Source organism: Pelodiscus sinensis, chromosome 11 (assembly GCF_049634645.1).
Source record: "Pelodiscus sinensis isolate JC-2024 chromosome 11, ASM4963464v1, whole genome shotgun sequence".
Classification (NCBI taxonomy): Eukaryota; Metazoa; Chordata; order Testudines; family Trionychidae; genus Pelodiscus; species Pelodiscus sinensis.
The window spans coordinates 12,187,467-12,205,605 of NC_134721.1; the positions used below are offsets into that span (position 1 = coordinate 12,187,467).

Genomic DNA, 18,139 nt, shown 5'->3' on the forward strand with positions numbered 1-18,139 from the left:
TTCTTGGTAAGGAGAAATGATTTAAATTGTCTAAGCAATCTGAATAGTTGGACACCTGGTATTTGAGGCTGAAAGGCACTTAAATTGCTTTTGCACTTGGAATACCATTAACATCTCTCACTCAAAAAGGCAAAAGGAGAAGAGGGGTCTACATTATAACTTGCCAAAATAAAATAAATATTTGAAAATGAAAAACTAATATAAACCAAGACAGTTCAATTCTTTGCCTGAGCGGGCAGGCAGACTGACACAAGCACCGAACATGGATGCATGGGTGCTATAAAAGGTCTCAGGTAGAGAGAGGACTGCCTTAATTCTTTAAAGGCTCTCAGAGCTTTGTCTCTTGTAATATCTAACAAGGTCTTCAAAAACAATTCCCTACCCTCACCCACAATGATTTTGGAGAGCAGGGACCTTGAGGACTGTGGTCCGGAGAGTGATTTCCAGAACCTGCCTGGCTGGCTCCAGTGATCCTAGAAGTGGTATGCACTTAGGCTATAGAAGACTGTAAAAAAACCACACCCACAAACACGATACAGCTATGGCTGGTCCCCTTCTGGGAATTTAATCCATATGGCGTGTTTTTCTTGGAGTCAAAGGAACTGGAGGCATGGAAAAACTGCCATATGACGAACAACTGAAAGGACCTAAGGTAAACAGCTCCAGAAGGAAGCAAACAGGAGAACATGCAAAGGTATACAAGAGGTAGATTGGTCCTTCAATCCACTCCTTTTTGTAGTATAAAATACAAGGGGCATTCTGTGACACTGAAAAGAAGAAAATGTAAAGCGATAGGAGTTCCTTCCTCCCTACCCACGTACAATGCACAGTTAGCCTGTGAAACTCATTGCAACAACGTATCGTTAAAACCAGGGTCTTAGCAAGACTTAGGCTCTGTCTTCTCTTAAATGCTTAAAGTGCAGCCACGGCAGCACTTTAAACCTGAAGGCATGGCCAAGACAGCATGAGCACTGGCAAAAAACTCTCCCCGCACTATGTGAACCACCCTCATGAGGAGAGTAGCTCACTGCTCTGGAAGTGTAGCTCACAGTGCATGAGCCAGGTTCACACTTGCACTGTACTACGCTGTAACTTGCTGCACTCAGGGAGGAACATTTTCATATCTTGAGCTAGAAAGTTACAGCACTGTACAGTGTAGACTTGGCCTTAGAAGGAGATTGGACCATAATAGGAGTAATAAGCATATCCTGAATTACGATAATACATGTGAAAAAATAAAACAGGAGAATTGGAAGGAATATAAATGCTCATACTCCAGACCATAAACCAACCTCTAGGGGTTAGGAAGACTCTTTCCTGGGGAGCAGGTTCTCTCATTCACTAAGGTGTCTCTTACCCCTCTTTCTGAAGCAGTTGGTACTGGCCACTTTTAAAGAAGGGACTCGGATTTGTCCAGTACGGCAATTCCAACACTTTGGAGGTGAGCAATGTGGAAAGGTGCTATGTCCAGAATGGCAACCTTTAGTGGACAGATATAGTGCCAAAAATAATTCCTGGCTACTCCAAGCTACTAGTCAAAGAGAATCTCAGTCAAGATCAGGATAGAAATAGCATTATTTTTTTTCTTATATATTAACTCGGATAATATTTCCCAAATAAAATCCATTTATAATTCATATTTATTTTGTTGTTACATGAATTCGTATTTATTTTGTTGTTACATAGGCATAGAATATCTCCATGTAATTAGAAATGCATCCCTTTTTTGCAAGTAAAATTAAGCACTCCACAGTTGGGATCCCCAATGTAATATTACTCCACAGCTAAGATTATACTGAAATCAAATCATGCTGATGTGTTAATTACCACTTTACCTAAACTTATAGGACACATCACTTAATGCTGTTCAGAGCTGGGGAAAGGCTTAGTATCTAATAAGTTTGGAAGAGATTTTGTAGATTGCAATTACGGTTTAAGGAGGCAGGTGAATGGCAGAATTATTGCCATTAATTTTAATTTGTTAAGACATGTATAGGGAGCCTGGGAGACATGTGGGGGAGCAAAAGGAGGCATCAGCTGGTTAAGATGGTCCATGATAGGAGGTCTGGCAGGCCAGGAGGTCTAGTGGTTAGTGCTCCTGACTTATAGCCTTTTGCCGCTCAGTCAAAATCATAGGTACATCTGTTCCTGACCTTAAGCTAGCAATTTTCAGCTTCCATTCCCTCCCATCTATTGGCAACATTTGGGTACAGGGCCTTAAGAGGATGCAAGAGGGCGATACAGACCCTCCCTCTGCACTAGGTCTTAGCTCAAGGGAAGTGACACTGGAAGGGTCCTCTGAAGAGAGTTTAATTTTCTCCCCAGGCTACTTACTATTAAGTACAGCATGAATCTGAAGATGATCAGGAGAGATGAAGAAGCTGTGCTTGGTGCACTCAAATCTGAATCCTGGACTGGATGTAGCACAGTCACCTAGAATGCAAGTCGCATGATGGAGTTAACTTTGGATATAGCTACTATCCTCTGCAACGTAGTCTCTGTGTACACAAAAACGTCTCACCCTGGTGGTGCTGGATGCACCAAGGCCAAAAGAACTTAGAGTGAGTGACAAAGCCTCTGGATCAAGCCATAATTCACATCCATTGTGACAACGATAGGCAACTTGGCTTCCAACCAGATTACGTTTTTCATCTTGGCTTAGGGCGTGGCTTGGAACCTAAGCACAAACCGCTTATTGCGTATGCCCTTAACCAAATGTTACCTCCTGGAGGTCTGAGGTTGTGATGTACCTGACCTGGCATGATGAAAAGCCAGTGTTCATTGTCTCCCTTTAAACATTGTGGAACTAGGATACAGTGCTTCGTGCTCACAGGTCATCCTGGTTTACATTGGACCTGCAAAAGACCACATGGCAGGACAAATTGCCAGAGTACTGATGGCCAAACTCTCCGGGTAATCAAATGTATGGTAGGATTCATTTGCTTTTCAAATGCTTACGTCATGGCTGAGCTGAGCAGCTTTCTCTACCTGCACCATAACAGTGCGGTCATCTCAATACAAGAATTCGTCAGGGGCCGAACGATCAGGGGATTGTAAGGTCAAGAAGCTTAACAGTTTGGGGCATGGGAAGGTGAAACTTCTAAAGTCATCATGCTGCTTAGTCCCTGATAAGGAGCTTATGGCAACTTTGTTAACCGGGGAACATGAAAATCCTGAGCTCTGCAAGTTTCACCAGTGAAGTTACTCAACCTTGATACCTCCAGATTCTTAGTCGTCCAGCTTGCTTTATAAAATGAAGAAAATTCAAGGCTACACAGGTTGAGCGGCTGAGTGAGTGACAGAACAAAAAACAAAACAAAAATACCCAAGTAATATAGTAATCCTACAGTGACTCTCAGGCTCCTCCCTCAGATAACAGGACTGTTTATCTAACCAGGGGTATCACCAGGGATACCCAACAGCTGAAGGCAGAGAATCAACTATGTGCTGTATAGATCTCCAAGTGCTGTCCATTGAAGCCATAACAGATGAGAGCTGCTGCTATGGATTAATCAAAGCACACCAATATGCCATAATGGTAGAAATAATGTAAGTGTCCTGTGAGTGAAGTAACTGTGTTGGTATTAGGTATTAGAGAGTCCTGTAGGAAAGTGCTGATCCATAATAATTTGGAGCTACAGGAAGAGCAAACAGGAAAGGGCAGCAACACAACAAAACTGTACAAGCAGGCTCAGACTTGCACTTGAAAGAAAAAAACGGGGGAAAGCTGTTGGCTAACAAATTGTAAGTTTTATCTTGGGGGGGGGGGGAGGAGAGAGAGAAAAATCAGGTCCCGGAGAGAGCAAAAGAACAGGTAAAAATCCCTTCTTCTCAAGAGAAGCAGGGATGGGGTTGATTATCAGAAGTTGTCCAGAGAACAGCGCAACAAATAGAAAGACTCTGTGGAAGGAGTCAAGTGTGGGATCTTCTTTCAGATCCATGAATGATAACGCAAAGGGAGAGACAGACAAGCATGTAGACAGTTTTACTGTGTTTTAAGATATATTTTCTCTTAACTGCTTTTTCTTTAAATGCTTTACTTTGAGGAAGTAATTGGGCCCCTGATTAACACGGTCATTGATCCAAAAGGGAGCAGAATGGAAGAGTCTGATTCTCAATCTCACCTGGATGATAAACAAGTGACAACAGGTCTAAGGCTGGCCCTATACGGTGAGCAACATTGAACTAAGGTACATAACTGCGTACCTTACATCAAGTTACTGCTGCGTCTCCACTGCAGAGGGTCGACGAGAGAAATGCTCCCGTCAACTCCCCGTATGCTTCTCAATCCAGTAGAGTACCGGAGGTGATGAGTGTGTAATCAGCGGGTGATTAGGTAGGTCTTCATTAGACCTGCTAAATCTACTCCTGGGGGATCGATCCTCACAGAGCTGATGTCCTGGTAAATGTAGACAAGCCCCTAAAGTAGGAGAATCATGTGAGTCCATCCTCAGCCGGGTAGCAGCCTGAAACCTGAGACTGGGTTGTACTCACAAAGACCAGAAAGGATCAGCTGCTCACTTCACTCAGTATCTCTGACAATAGCCATCATGGGTGTTGCAGATTCTTTCAACAAGGAGGAAGAGATGGGATTTGCAGGATGGCTCCCGCTGACTAAAAAACATTAGTCCCAGGATATGACTATGCAAAATAATTACTAAAGAACTACTGTGACTGGTGGTGCTAGAACTAGAGGTGCTACTATACCCCTCAGTTTGAAGCAGTAACAACAAATGTCAAATATTTGGTCATGGTCATCAGCACCCCGATAAAAAATTGTTCCAGCACGCTGTGGCCTTTATGACAGAATGTAAAAAAAAAATCCAAACATTACAGTTAGAACAAGCACTGTATAGCAAAAACAAATATGTTCAAATGTAAGGCATTCTCTGTGCTTCTCACAGGAGCAGAAAACCCCCAAAACAAAAGCCCATTCTTCACATAATAGCCTGCATGAGGAGAGTGTAGATAAATGAAACATGAGTTTCTCTAATATTACAGCTCCTTTGACCACTGCGTGGCTTGCCAAACAGAATGCTTTAGGCTTATTCAGGTAGCAGCACACAAATAGACCAAATCTCAGCATTTAACGAACTGGACTCCCAATCCTTTACCAGAAGCAGCTGAATTTCTTTACAATATTCGAACAAAGATAACCAGTATGAAACTCAAAATTCAATACTGTTATGGTGAACGATGGATAAGCTGCAACATCTAGAAACAGAGCAAGCTAAAGGTATAAAAGAAAAAGCCCTCCGCACATATGCTGCTGTTTCAGTTATATGTAATTGACTAGTCTAATCCTTTGCAAGACTCCCTCATTTATTGCCTAATAACTTCAACTGAACATTGAAGAGAAAGTAAAATGAAAAATAAGGGTCAGCCACAAAAGGAACTCTGCTGTTCTGAGAAAACACTGAAAAACTAATTTTTACATTAATCTAGAACCTGGCACATCAAACGTCGCCTCTTTGGTAGAGGGTAGAAATCACAGACAACAGTCTGGTGGAATGGGGACAGTTCACGTGGGTTTCCTTTGCTTAACTTTACTCTTTTTAGAAATCTGAGAAGTCTTTAACCCACAGTTACTAAGACAGAGCAAGCTTCCCTTATGCACAGAGCCCAACACGAGTGCAAGTGGGAGAGTAGCATGCATACCGCGCCTTTCCATGTCCAAACCTGACCTGTGTACAAACCTCAGGTATTCTGCACACTAACCCAGATACACAAATTTTCATATGCACACTTATGAAAAAATATGGGAGGAAAGGCTCACATTGAGAAGATAGGTCCTCAAGAAATGTTTTCAAAGTTGCCTAAGAAATTTTGAAGCTGGCATCCAATTTTTAATTGTGAGTTCAGTTCTTAGCAGCCTAAGCCTCAGTGAATTTCAATGTGACAAGGTACCAAGGGTCTAAATTTCATTAAAAAAAATAGGGCTTAAAACCCTAACTTACTTAGATACTCTTGAAAAGTTTACCTATCATCTAAAATAACTCAAAAACAAGATGAAACAACTCGAAGTAATATTCTATTTAGATAATCTGCATTAACCGTAGAAGTATGTTTTTTCATAATTCTGGACATTAAGTTGTTCCCCCCTACACTGACTCCTCCCCAATACATCCCATCATTTAAAATAATCATACATGATGAGTAGTTTCAAACTTGTGTCCTATGCTTAACTTGAAAATAATAATAAGTGGGACATAATTTTAAATAACATTAGGATTTTTTAAAATAAAGCTTATTTGTTTATCACAACTTGATAGCCTCTTGCAAAATTCCTGTCTGGAATTCTCATGTCATCTTAAATTCATTTTTGGAGAGGACACACACACACACACACACACCTCTTACCCGTGTTCCCTTGAGAAAATGTTTGACTGCTAGCTCCACAGTTTGGAAGAGGGAGAAAAGACCCCTGAAGACAAGATATAAAGGCTAGAAGTTAAAAATCCAAGGCCAGGTCTACATTAAAGGGGAATGTCAAATCAAGATACGCAACTCCAGCTACACTGAATATACAATTTCCCCACCATCCCAACAGTGGAAGGTCAAGGGGAGCAAACGCTCTCTTTGGCTTTCCGTACTCTTAATAGGAGCAGGAGTACTGGTCATCGGAGGAACACTCTGAGTTCAATTTAGCATGTCTTAACTAGACCCACTAAATCAAACTCTGGAAGAATGATCACAGAAGTTTTGATCTTCCCCAGAGTGAAGACATGGCCTAAGAATACTGCTGGTAACTACAACAGGTAGAGCACGGTCTTAAATATCCATTGGCTCTTTTCAGGTGAGAAATTAAATCTGTTCAAGTTTCATCTACTCAAGAAGGGGAAACTTTCTAAAAAATAAAAAAAAATTAATTGAGAAAAAGCATGTTTCAGTATGTGGCTTCTTCCAAAGGGTGTGAAGTGAGGCGATTGGGAGAAAGGTTATATTCCTTTTCATAAGGATGGAAAGCTGCCACACTCCCTGCTTCAACTAGGATTACAAGTAATAGACTTGGGGTCTGACTAGACTTGGAACTCAGGTGAAGCCGACAACTGCTCCCCGTAACAAGGCTGTTGCCCACGTCACAACAAATATTTTGTTTATCTATCATTCTAAAGCAACAGAGGATAAATCAGCACTGCCTCAGGAGGAACTAAATAGAATGGAAACAATAAGTAGTCTTGTGGCACCTTAAAGACTAACAAAAATATATATTGAGTACCATGAACTTTTGTGAGCACACCCCACTTCCTCAGATGAGCAGAGAGAGCAAGTGGATTCTGCCCAGGGAAGCTCATGATACTATATATTTGTTAGTCTAAGGTGCCACAGGACTACTCGTTTTTAAAGTTACAAACAAACGAGGTTATCCCTCTGAGGCAACTGAAACAGAATACTTGAGTCTAAAATAGTTTGTTAATCTCAGTAATATCCAGTTGCTTTCTGAAAAGCTCTCTCTTATGGCAACCCGCCCCCCCCCCCCCCCCCCCCCCACACACACACACACACATTTCAGCAGGGAGATAACATGGTCTACTGGACCGTATGTTGGCCCTCAGCAAGTTCTGTTCCTCTATGAACTTTTGCCTGTTTGTTTACTTGTACAATGGGAATAATGATGCTTATCCCCCTTCATAAATTCTGAGAGCTCTGGATGAAGAGTTCTGTTTAAGGGCTAAATATTATTGTCTTCTTACTGATTAAGATACATATTTGTCTCAGCACCAGTCTTGAGAAGGTTTCATTGTAACAACAAAAATCCAGAAAATAACCACTTAACAAAAAATCAGATTCACACATTCACTATGGTAGGCATATTTCATCATACAGAAATAGTTGGTATCTCCTTAAGTTATTCATATTTACTACTACTCAGCATCCTCTGTGCACTAATTCATTCATCGACAGTGACTGGTACCCATTTGCAATCATTATTACCCGTGTACTCCCACTCAATCAGTTATGCTCCCTTAATTTAAGACCATTCATATCCTAGACATCATTTCCCATTACTTTATGAAGTCAATGTCATCTGTGGTCATTAACCATAGCCCAAAATGTTATCAAAACTCTGTTGCATCGCTTTTTCTTTCAACAGAGGAACTGGGCTAAATGTGATGGATTGGAATACTCTTAAAAAAAAACATTTTTTCTAATAAAGTTACAAGCTATTATTTGCCATGTCAGCTTTAGTGCTATTTATTTTTGTTATGTAAGCAGCAAAGGGATGTTGGGTGTAAGGGAACAGCAATATTTTGCACGGAGAGAACTGATGATCTGGAGTACTTTACAAAGGATGAAGCTGTTTATAGGCAAGCACTTGGATTTTATTCCTTCTGCTCTATTCACTGCTTGTTACCCTTCTGAATTAACAGTTTTTAATGAAAATCCAAATGTGACTGACTTTATTCCTACACTGACTGTATTCCTACACTGACCTCATTTTCCAAATAAGTCTTTTGCATCCTCAGAGCTTCCTTAATTTTGGTGGAAGCTACAGATGGGCAGAACCTCTGAAAACCAGGCCAATGTATGGCCGTCTAGGTCTGGGAGGGGAAAGTGTGGGAAAATTTGGTTAGAAGAGGCTACCAGTCAGGAATGTACATTCGTATCCCCCTCTCAATGATCTTGTTCTGAGACCTGGAGTAAACCACTTAAGCTTGTTGGTGCCATAACCCCTTATTAGAGATTGGTTAACTATTATTAAAGCACTTTCAGAACTCAAAGTATTATACATTTCTAAACAATAATCTGAGGGACAATATACAATTCCTCAGAATTACGTAAAACTTACAAACAAACAATCTTATCTTTTAAGTAGAAAATGCACACCTTTTACATAACACCTCTTGTAGAAAGTTAATTTACATTCATTTATGGGCACTGCAAATTAACAAAAAAAAACCCCACACTTTTCATAGTCAACAGAAGCAGAAATAAGGACAGATGGGAAGCAAAAAAAAAAAAAAAAAAAAATGGTGCCAGCATTAATAAAAAATGAATGCTAATTCATGGACAAGAATATTTCCTTAAAAAGCCAGATGGATAAAGTTAGACTGTCCAAGGGATTTACTAGTGACTCAAACCCACACTTTACATAGCAGATAGCCTCGAATACCTTTCTAATATGGCAAGGTCACTATCTTATTTTAACTAAAAACTCCTTGAATAAATTCCCCATTACATTTGCACAAACATATTATCCTTCAGTTTAAGCCAGACTTCTTAAAATTAATATATTCTAAATGCCAAATCAAAGGGAAACCAGGCCTTGACCTGGTTGAGATCATCCATGCCCTCATTTTACTACACTGGCTATTATCCATTGCAGGATCTATTTCAAACTCAGTACTTTCTCCTTTTTAAGTCCTTTCCAAGATTGCAATGACAGAGCAAATGCTGGGAGGACTCACGTAGCACCTTAATTTATCCAGGCATAAACTTTCATGGGCTAGTGCCCACTTTGTCAGAGGCAAATGTTAGTTTTTTGTTACATTATGCGGAGGTGCCTTTGGAGAGAATGCAACATGGCTCCCATGACATTCCATAAAATAGCCAGGTGGTTATGCAGATGCAAAACACATGGTCTAGGAAAGAGTGGCCCTTCCAACAGAAATACAACTCCCCCAAATTGTAATATCCATCCCAAGAGATTGAGCATGCAACTTGGAAGTAAGCATTCTACTACCCTCTCACCTTACTATCCGGCTCCCTGAAGAGTCAGGAAGACGCAGTGATGTCACCAGGGACGGCTCTAGGCACCAGCAAATCAGGCAGGTGCTTGTGGCGGCACTTTGCAAGAGGCAGGATTCAGGTAAGCAGCTGGCGCTGCCCCCCCACCCCGCAATGCCTAGCCCCACCCTGCTGATTTTAAAGGGCCGTGGCCTGGGAAATGCCATGGTTGCGCAGCCAGCTGGCACCAATGCGCACCTGGAGCCTGCTGGCCACCCTGTCTCCTTTCCTGCTCCTCCCCAGCAGTTGCTAAGCAGCCAGCGCTGCCCATGGCAATGCCTAACCCCGCCCCACTGATTTTAAAGGGCCATGGGAGATGCCACGGCTGCACAGCTAAGGTTACCAGGTAGACCCCCACAAAATATCAGACACTTGATCGTGGGTGGCAGGGGAGGGACCAACCGGGAGAAAGGGGGCAGGAGGCGGGGCTGGCGGGGGCTGCGGGTCTGGCTGGGAGGAAGGGGGGGGGGGGGCATCAGGAGCCTGGGAGGGGGGCTGGATAGGAAGGGGGGGGGACCGGAGGAAGGGGGCGGGAAGCAGAGCTGGGGGGGCGGGGTTGAAGTGCAGCCACTGGCCGCAGCCAGAGTCCAACAGGCCGCGCTCCCTCTAGCTGCTAGTAGAAGCTGGGCAGGGGGAGAGGCTGGGAGTCCCAGCCAGTGCCCCACCCCGCCCTGCCCCTGCACATGACCACAGGGCTCCCAGCACCAATCGCAGCCCCATCTCCCAGTTGCTCCCCCACCCGGCTTCCGTCCGGTGCCCCTCCAGAAATTTAGAAAATACCAGACATTGCATGTGTCTGGTATTTTCTGGATTTTTCTACCAGACAGAGGGCGCAAATACCGGACTTTCTGATAGAAAACCAGACACCTGGCAACCCTATCCGCAGCCAGCACTGGCACCATGTGTGCCCGGCCCCGGAGTCTGCTGGCCAGCCCCATCTCCTGAGTCCTGCTCCTCTCCGGCGGCCGCTACCTCCTCCAAGAGCCTCTCCACTCTAAGCGGAGGCTCCACTCCACCAGACCCGCAGCCTGGACCCGGACATCAGCCACGCCTCCGCCTACATCATATGTAAATCCCAGGTAGGACGCCCCCTTCCTGCCTAGGGTTGCCAAGTGTCCAGTATTTTCACCTCCTGTCCAGTAAAAAAATTCAGAGAATACCAGACACGTGAGATATCTGGTATTTTCTGATTTTTTTCCCAGGCCAGGAGGCAAAAATGCCGGGCGCCGAGCACCTGGCAACCCTACAAACACTTAGCGCCCGGCCTCCCTCCCAGCCCCCAACACTCCCAGCCCCCATGCTTAGCTGGTTCTACAAAATGACTGCTGGCCAAAAGACCTAGGGGAAGCTCCCCTGTTCCTATCCATGCACCCACTCTTAAAGGCTTAAAGGGGACATGCTGTTTTAATGCGGTTTAATTTTTTATTTTAATTGTTTTTTGGGCTTAAGTCTTGGAGTCCTTTTTTTTTTTTTTTTGCTCAACAACTTTGGTCTCCCTTCCTCCTTCTGCCCCCCCTCCCCCGTGTTTTTGTTTGTTTGTTTGTTTGTTTTTTGTGAGGCAGCGGGAGGGGTGGCCAAATTTTTTTTTGCTTGGGGCAGCAAAAAAACCTAGAGCCAGCCCTGGAAGTCATGAGGTCACAACTAAGTTCAGCTCTTCCCAGAACAGCTTCCCTGCTGCTTCAATGCCCTCATCTTGTCCTTTTGCTGTGTTACAGTTGGCAACATTAGCAGGAAAGGAAGAGCACCAGCAGTTCCTTGTACAGTAAACTTCTGATAATCCTGCACCTTTAGGACCCAGGGGGTGCCGGATTATCAGATATGCCGGACTATCAGAAGGGGGGGCTATGAGAGGTCTGGAGTGGGGTGGGAGGGGATGCCACCCCAGACCCCTCATAGCCCCCCACTTAGGATAGTCCGGCTCTGCCCCAGGAATCCCTGATTCAGCTGCTGTTGGTCAGTTTCAGCAGCAGCTGAATCGGGGATGCCTGCAATAGAGCAGTTGGGGTGCTGCCGGGTTGGTCCCGCAGCGCCGAGGGGTGGCGCCACAGCACCAACCCAGCAGCACTCCAGCTGCTCTTGGGGACGCCTGGGACAGAGCATCTGGGATACTGCCCGGTTGGTCCCGTAGCGCTGCCCCTCGGGGCTGTGGGACCAACCCGGCAGCACCCCAGCTGCTCTTGGGGACGCCTGAGGCAGAGCAGCTGGAGTGCTGCCGGGTTGGTCCCGCAGCGCCAAAGGATGGCGCTGCGAGACCAACCCGGCAGGACCCCAGCTGCTCTGCCCCAGGGGTCCCCGATTCAGCCGCTGCTGAAACAGATCAGTGGCTGATTCCAGGAAGCCCCGGGCAGAGCAGCTGCCTTCCTGGAATCAGCCGCTGATCTGTTTCAGCAGCGGCTGAATCGGGGACCCCTGGGGCAGAGCAGCTGGGGTCCTGCCGGGTTGGTCTCGCAGCGCCAAGGGGCGGCGCTACGAGACCAACCTTGCAGCACCCCAGCTGCTCTGCCCCAGGCGTCAGGATTCAGCCTGCTGGTGAAACTGACGCTGCTGGTCAGTTTCAGAAGCTGCTGAATCCGGACGCCTGGGGCAAAGCAGCTGGGGTGCTGCCGGGTTGGTCCCATAGCGCCGTCCTTTGGCGCTGCGGGACCAACCTGGCAGCACTCCAGCTGCTCTGCCCCAGGCGTCCCCAAGAGCAGCTGGGGTGCTGCCGGGTTGGTCCCGCAGCCCCGAGGGGCAGCGCTATGAGACCAACCCGGCAGCACCCCAGCTGCTCTCCTCCCGGCTTCCCGATTTAGCTGCTGGTCAATTTCAGCAGCAGCTGAATGGGGGAAGCCTGTCCGGCTGCCCCAGCACTTCCGGGTTCCTGATGGTGCCGGACCATCAGGAGTCCCAAAGCATTGGATGCCGGACTAATGGAGTTTTACTGTAATAGGTTTTATTTCTGCATACCTATGATTTCTGTCTCAAAGTACCTTAAAGTTTTACAATAGATGCAACTACAGAGAGTGGATGAATAGAGCAAATATCCAAAATACTCAGGAGATACCACTCACACCTAGAAAGGCACTACTTGTCAAGATGACATGCTAATAGAAAGCTACCCATGCCATTTTCAAAAAACCCGTATTTTCTTATCGCCAGGTACAATTTTTGGAGGTGGGTTTTACATTTTCTTTGTAGCAATGGAAGAATTTATCCCATGATGTGATCCAAGTATGGACAGTCCAACAAAGAAAAGCCAGAGTAAAGTCCCAAAATGCAATCGAGATCATAGAGTGAGCTTTCTTCCCATGACCTTGATGATCATTTACACACAGAAGTGGTGCCATGATCTAACCCTATGGTATTGAGAGTTTTTTTGTAGACTTGTAAAATTCTACAGTATCAACAAAATGGAACACAATGATGTTGGGTGGGACAGCAGCAGCAAGGAAGGAGGAACCCAAGATATCAGGATAGATCCGCCTGGGCTGTGTCAGATGTTTGAGTTTGCAACTGGCTTTGAGCTACGTGTGACAGAGCGACTGGAAGGCAGCAGAAAAGAGCAGGACTGGATTACCAAAATAATGAGATTTTGTTAACTAACCATCCCTAACCGAGAAGCAGCTGACGATGATGCACTGTCAGCACATTCGAACCTGGAGAAATTGGAAGAAAAGCATCACTTTTGTTCCACAGAAATCCCTATACACAGCTAACCAAAGTGGTTTTGAAGTGATTTAGGTAAGCCAGAAAGATGGCAGAGAAGATGCAGAACCTGAAATGAGGATCTTTCCAAAGTGATCCTGCTCAGGGCTCCATAAAGATTTCAGAGATATCTCAGTCTAAGTCCTGCAGCAATAACGTGTTAATGTACACAGTAAGCAACATGCCCTCCTTCCAAGGAGTAGTTTTAAAATATCAGAATTTGCAAACTATGCAGGAACTGGAAAACAGAGTTTATTTTTAAAAGAAGAACAGAACTCTTGCATCAGTTTAGTTATGTTTCAGAAGATGAATCATTATAATTCTCTGATTTCAGACTAGTGATGTTAACGAGTGACCTGTTAACTGGTTACTCAGTAAGCGCCACCCTTGAAGGGGGAGCGATGCTTACCGGGTAATGGTTAACCAGTTCCAGGAGAGCAGCTCCCCACCCGTGGCCCACAATGGGCAGAGAGCTACTTCAACCCCAACGGTCCACATGGGCTGGGAGTTGGCAGCCCCTCCCAGGGCCAGAAGGAGAAGCCCTGTGGGGCTGCCGGCTCTCCCAACCTCACACGGGGCTGTTGGCTGAGCCAAACCCATGCAGGCGAGGAACCAGAAGCAGCCAGGCTGGAGCAGCCCCAACTGCCCACCCTTGTTTCATCAGTTAATTGGCTAAACTTAATAACCAATTAACTAATTAAATGGGAATTTATGTCCCTATTTACATAAGAACGACCATACTGGGTCAAACCAAAGACCCATCTAGCCCAGTACCCTGTCTGCCAACAGTGGCCAATGCCAGATGCCCCAGAGGGTGATCACATGATCCCACTCCTGCCATCCATTTCTAGACAAATAGAGGCTAGGGACACCATTCCTACCCATCCTGGCTAACAGCCACTGATGAACCTTACCTTCATGAATATTTCTAGTTCTTCTTTGAACCCTGTCAAAGTCCTAGTCTTCACAACATCCTCTAGCAAGGAGTTCCACAGGTTGACTGTGCATTGCATGAAGAAACACTTCCTTTTGTTTGTTTTAAACCTGCTGCCTATTAATTGCATTTCATGATCCCTAATTCTTAAGACATGGGAACAAGTAAATAACTTTTCCTTATTCACTTTTTCTACCTCAGTCATGATTTTATAGACCTCTATCATATTCCCCCTTCCTGGCATCTCTTCTTTCCTAAGATGAAAAATCAAAATCTTTTAAATCTCTCTACGTATGGGACCGGTTCCAAACCTTTAATCATTTTTGTTGTCCTTTTCTGAACCTTTTCCAATGACAATATATCTTTTTGAGATGAAGTGACCATATCTGTACACGGTATTCAAGTTGTGGGCATACCATGGTTTTATATAGAAGCAATAAGATATTTTCTGTCTTATTCTCTATCCCTTTTTAAATTACTCCTAACATTGTTTGCTTTTTTGACTGCCACTGCACAATGAGTGGATGTTTTCAAAGAACTGTCCACAATGACTCCAAGTTCTCTATCTTGAATAGTTGTAGCTAAATTAGTCCCCATCATATTGTATGCATAGTTGGGATTATTTTTTCCAATTTGCATTACTGTGCATTTCACAACATTAAAATTTTATTTGCCATTTTGTTGCCCAGTCACTTAGTTTGGTGAAAGCAGCGAGGAGTCCTGTGGCATCTGACGAAGTGAGTCTTCGCCTACGAAAGCTTATGCTCCTACACTTCAGTTAGTCTATAAGGTGCCACAGGACTCCTCGCCGCTTTTGCAGATTCAGACTAACACGGCTACCCCTCTGTTAGTTTGGTGAGAACTTTTTGAAGCTCTTCAAAGTCTGCTTTGGTCTTAATTATCTTAAGCAATTTAGTATCATCTGCAAATTTTGCCACCTCACTCTTTACTCTAGATCATTTATAAATAAGCTGAATAGGATAAGTTGAAGGACAGACCCTTGGGGGTTACCACAAGTTACCTCTCTCCACTCAGAAAACTTACCATTTATTCCTACCCTTAGTTTCCTGTCTTTTAACCAGCTACCAGTCCAGACACTCTTGACTTTCCACAAAAATATCCTTTAAGATGAAGTCAAGTATCAGAGGGGTAGCCATGTTAGTCTGGATCTGCAAAAGCGACAAGGAGTCATGTAGCACCTTATAGACTAACCGATGTTTTGGAGCATGCATCTGATGAAGTGGGTCTTTGCCCACGAAAGCTTATGCTCCAATACATCTGTTAGTCTATAAGGTGCTACAGCACTCCTTGTCGCTTTAAGATTAAATACTGCATTCATCCCATCACTCCACCCCTCAGCATTTTGTTGGAATGGGAACATCAAGTTCAGAGGGGGATGGGGAATGGGAGCATCAAGTTTGGTGGGGGAGGGGGAAAAGGATAACAAAAGCCATTTCTGTCCTGGAACACACAAGGAAAAAGTAAATTATGTGACTGAGAATCAGACGTTTGAATTCCTGGTTTCTGTGTTGAAAAAGACCCCCACTCTATATTGCATTTACATGACATTTTCCATCTCACGCATTTTTCTCTGAATTCCAAAGTAAATAACATTCAACACATGGAATCCCTTCATCTCCTAGGCTGCATAGATTTATTGTCAATGAACTGTGGAAATCAGTGTCCTTGTAAGCAAAACAAAATTTATCAAGTACTGACCTGCTTTAGATTGGATTAAACTGGATGGTCCTTAAGCAGTCAAGTATTGTAAAACACTGCAAATGACTGCTTTGACCTCCCGTATAACAAAAAAGGTACTCTGCCACGCTTTATATGCGGTCAGACTGTGGAAAGCTGTTTGACTATTTTCACTGACTTATTGCAAAGAGATCTACAACTACAAACGGTTGATTATATTGTAATTTCACAAAAGAGTTAAATATGTGTGGCTATCATATTGCTTTGGGAGCATCAAGCTCTACTGGACTGAAAACATGCTCCCCAAAAATCACACATAGTAACCTAGTTTGAAAACCCATACTGTGTGCTTGAGTCAAAGTCTTAAGTACACATTTCAAGGTTTCTCCCAAAGATACACACTGACTGTAATAGAAAATCCATGCACACATACATCTTAGGCCATTTATGCTGGATAATACCTAAGAGTTGCATGTGTTTTACTCAAGTTGCATCGAACAGACAGGCTTTGGATTTCACAGAATTTCTAATGTTCTATATTACCACTGCAAATGAAGAAAACGGAATGAAGACATGTTTTTGAAAAAAATTCAGAAAAGACTGAGGAAAAGCCTCCAGTTGAATCAATTTATTCTGGGCGTAGGAGGGGTGAGTTGGTTCACTGGCCCACCAGGCAATGTTGAAATAGATATACAGTAGAATAAGCAGAAATGGCATTTCATTACTTTTTTGCTTTGCTATGCAGATACAATATAAAAACCAGTACTTTGTATTTAACAAGGAAGCTGAGGGTAAAGTATCACGAAGCATATTGGCCCACTGGGATAATGGAAAAATTACTGGCACTGTATTGGCATTCAGACTTCATCTGCACAAAGGTTTTATAAGCTGTGACAAACAGTTATAAATCTACGAAGTACAAATGTGCAGGTGCGAAATGCAATATTCTCCTCACACAGCAGTTGAGAAATATAAAGGATATGCAATGTAAAAAATATAAAAGAGCTTGGTCAACATCCACTATCTATATTTCAAGAAGGTGCACAATCAAACGATTTTTACCACAGAGAACCTCTCTCTCTAAAAAAGGTATATTGGAACCAATATGTTATTGCACTCTACTTCACCTGCTTATTTATGTAAGTCCACATTAGTCATTTCAGCATTAGTCACTTTAACAATCACAATACGAAAAGCAAAACCTACTGCCAGAAGAAATAAACAGGATTACACAATATCTGAAGAGAATGTCAATTTCCTCAATTGCTAAATTCACAAAGAACACTTTTCACAGCAGTAAGTGTTGATCTAAAACTAATCCTGCATAGTTACAGTTTGCATATTTCCAGTTTAAGAGAAACAAACAACAGTGCATTTAAAATGCCTCAAGTATTTATCTTAGCTAACATGCTACAAGATATATCAGTGGGTTTAATACAATACAGGGCCACTCATGGTATAACTTTGTCATATGGTATAATGAGGCTTGATAATTCAATTTTTGTATGCAATTTTGATGGATAATATCCATGATTAACTGAAGTCCCCCCCGCCCCAGGTTAATCAATTAAAATTCTCCACTATTGTGAGAAAGTATAGGGAGGTTAATTACTTAAAGACAGAAGACTAAGACCCCCCCCAAAATTAAAGTTTTATCACTATAAAAACCACAAATTGTTGAAATTATAGGTCAAAATATACAAAAAGTAAATATCCTTACATTCAATTCTAATAAGGTCTCACGCAGCATTTTTCTTTCCCTGCCTATTGTAAATATGTAGTTCAGTGGTTCCCAACCTTTTTGAGGATAGTTTACTCCCAGGAACTCCAGTCCATGGGGTAAGCCACTCTTACATCTATCTGTAAATCTCTCAATGGTAATATTTTTGTAATTTTAATAAAATCATAACACACAAGAACTGGAAGGGACCTCAAGAGGTCATCAAGTCCAGTCGCCCTGACCTCATAGCAGGACCCAGTACCGTCTAGACCAGTGTTTCTCAAACAGTGGTACAAGTACCCTCAGGGGTACATCAACTGAAATTTGGAAAAAACTCAATTTTTGTTTTAAGTTTTACAGCGCTTCATTATTTT

The 18,139-nt window shown here is 43.4% G+C and overlaps 1 protein-coding gene across 2 annotated transcripts in view; it reads right to left on the reverse strand.

The window, feature by feature from the left end:
- The window catches only part of CNTN3 (contactin 3), a 274,591-nt gene that overhangs the window by 234,953 nt on the left and 21,499 nt on the right, over positions 1-18,139 (reverse strand). Inside the window, exon 1 of one of the 2 annotated variants that reach the window (XM_006113828.4) lies at positions 2,335-2,435. The exons of the other annotated variant lie outside the window; for it this stretch is intronic. The gene's annotated coding sequence lies outside the window, so the exon portion shown is untranslated. Of the gene's footprint in view, positions 1-2,334; positions 2,436-18,139 lie in introns of those variants that run through there. 2 annotated transcript variants of the gene reach the window in all.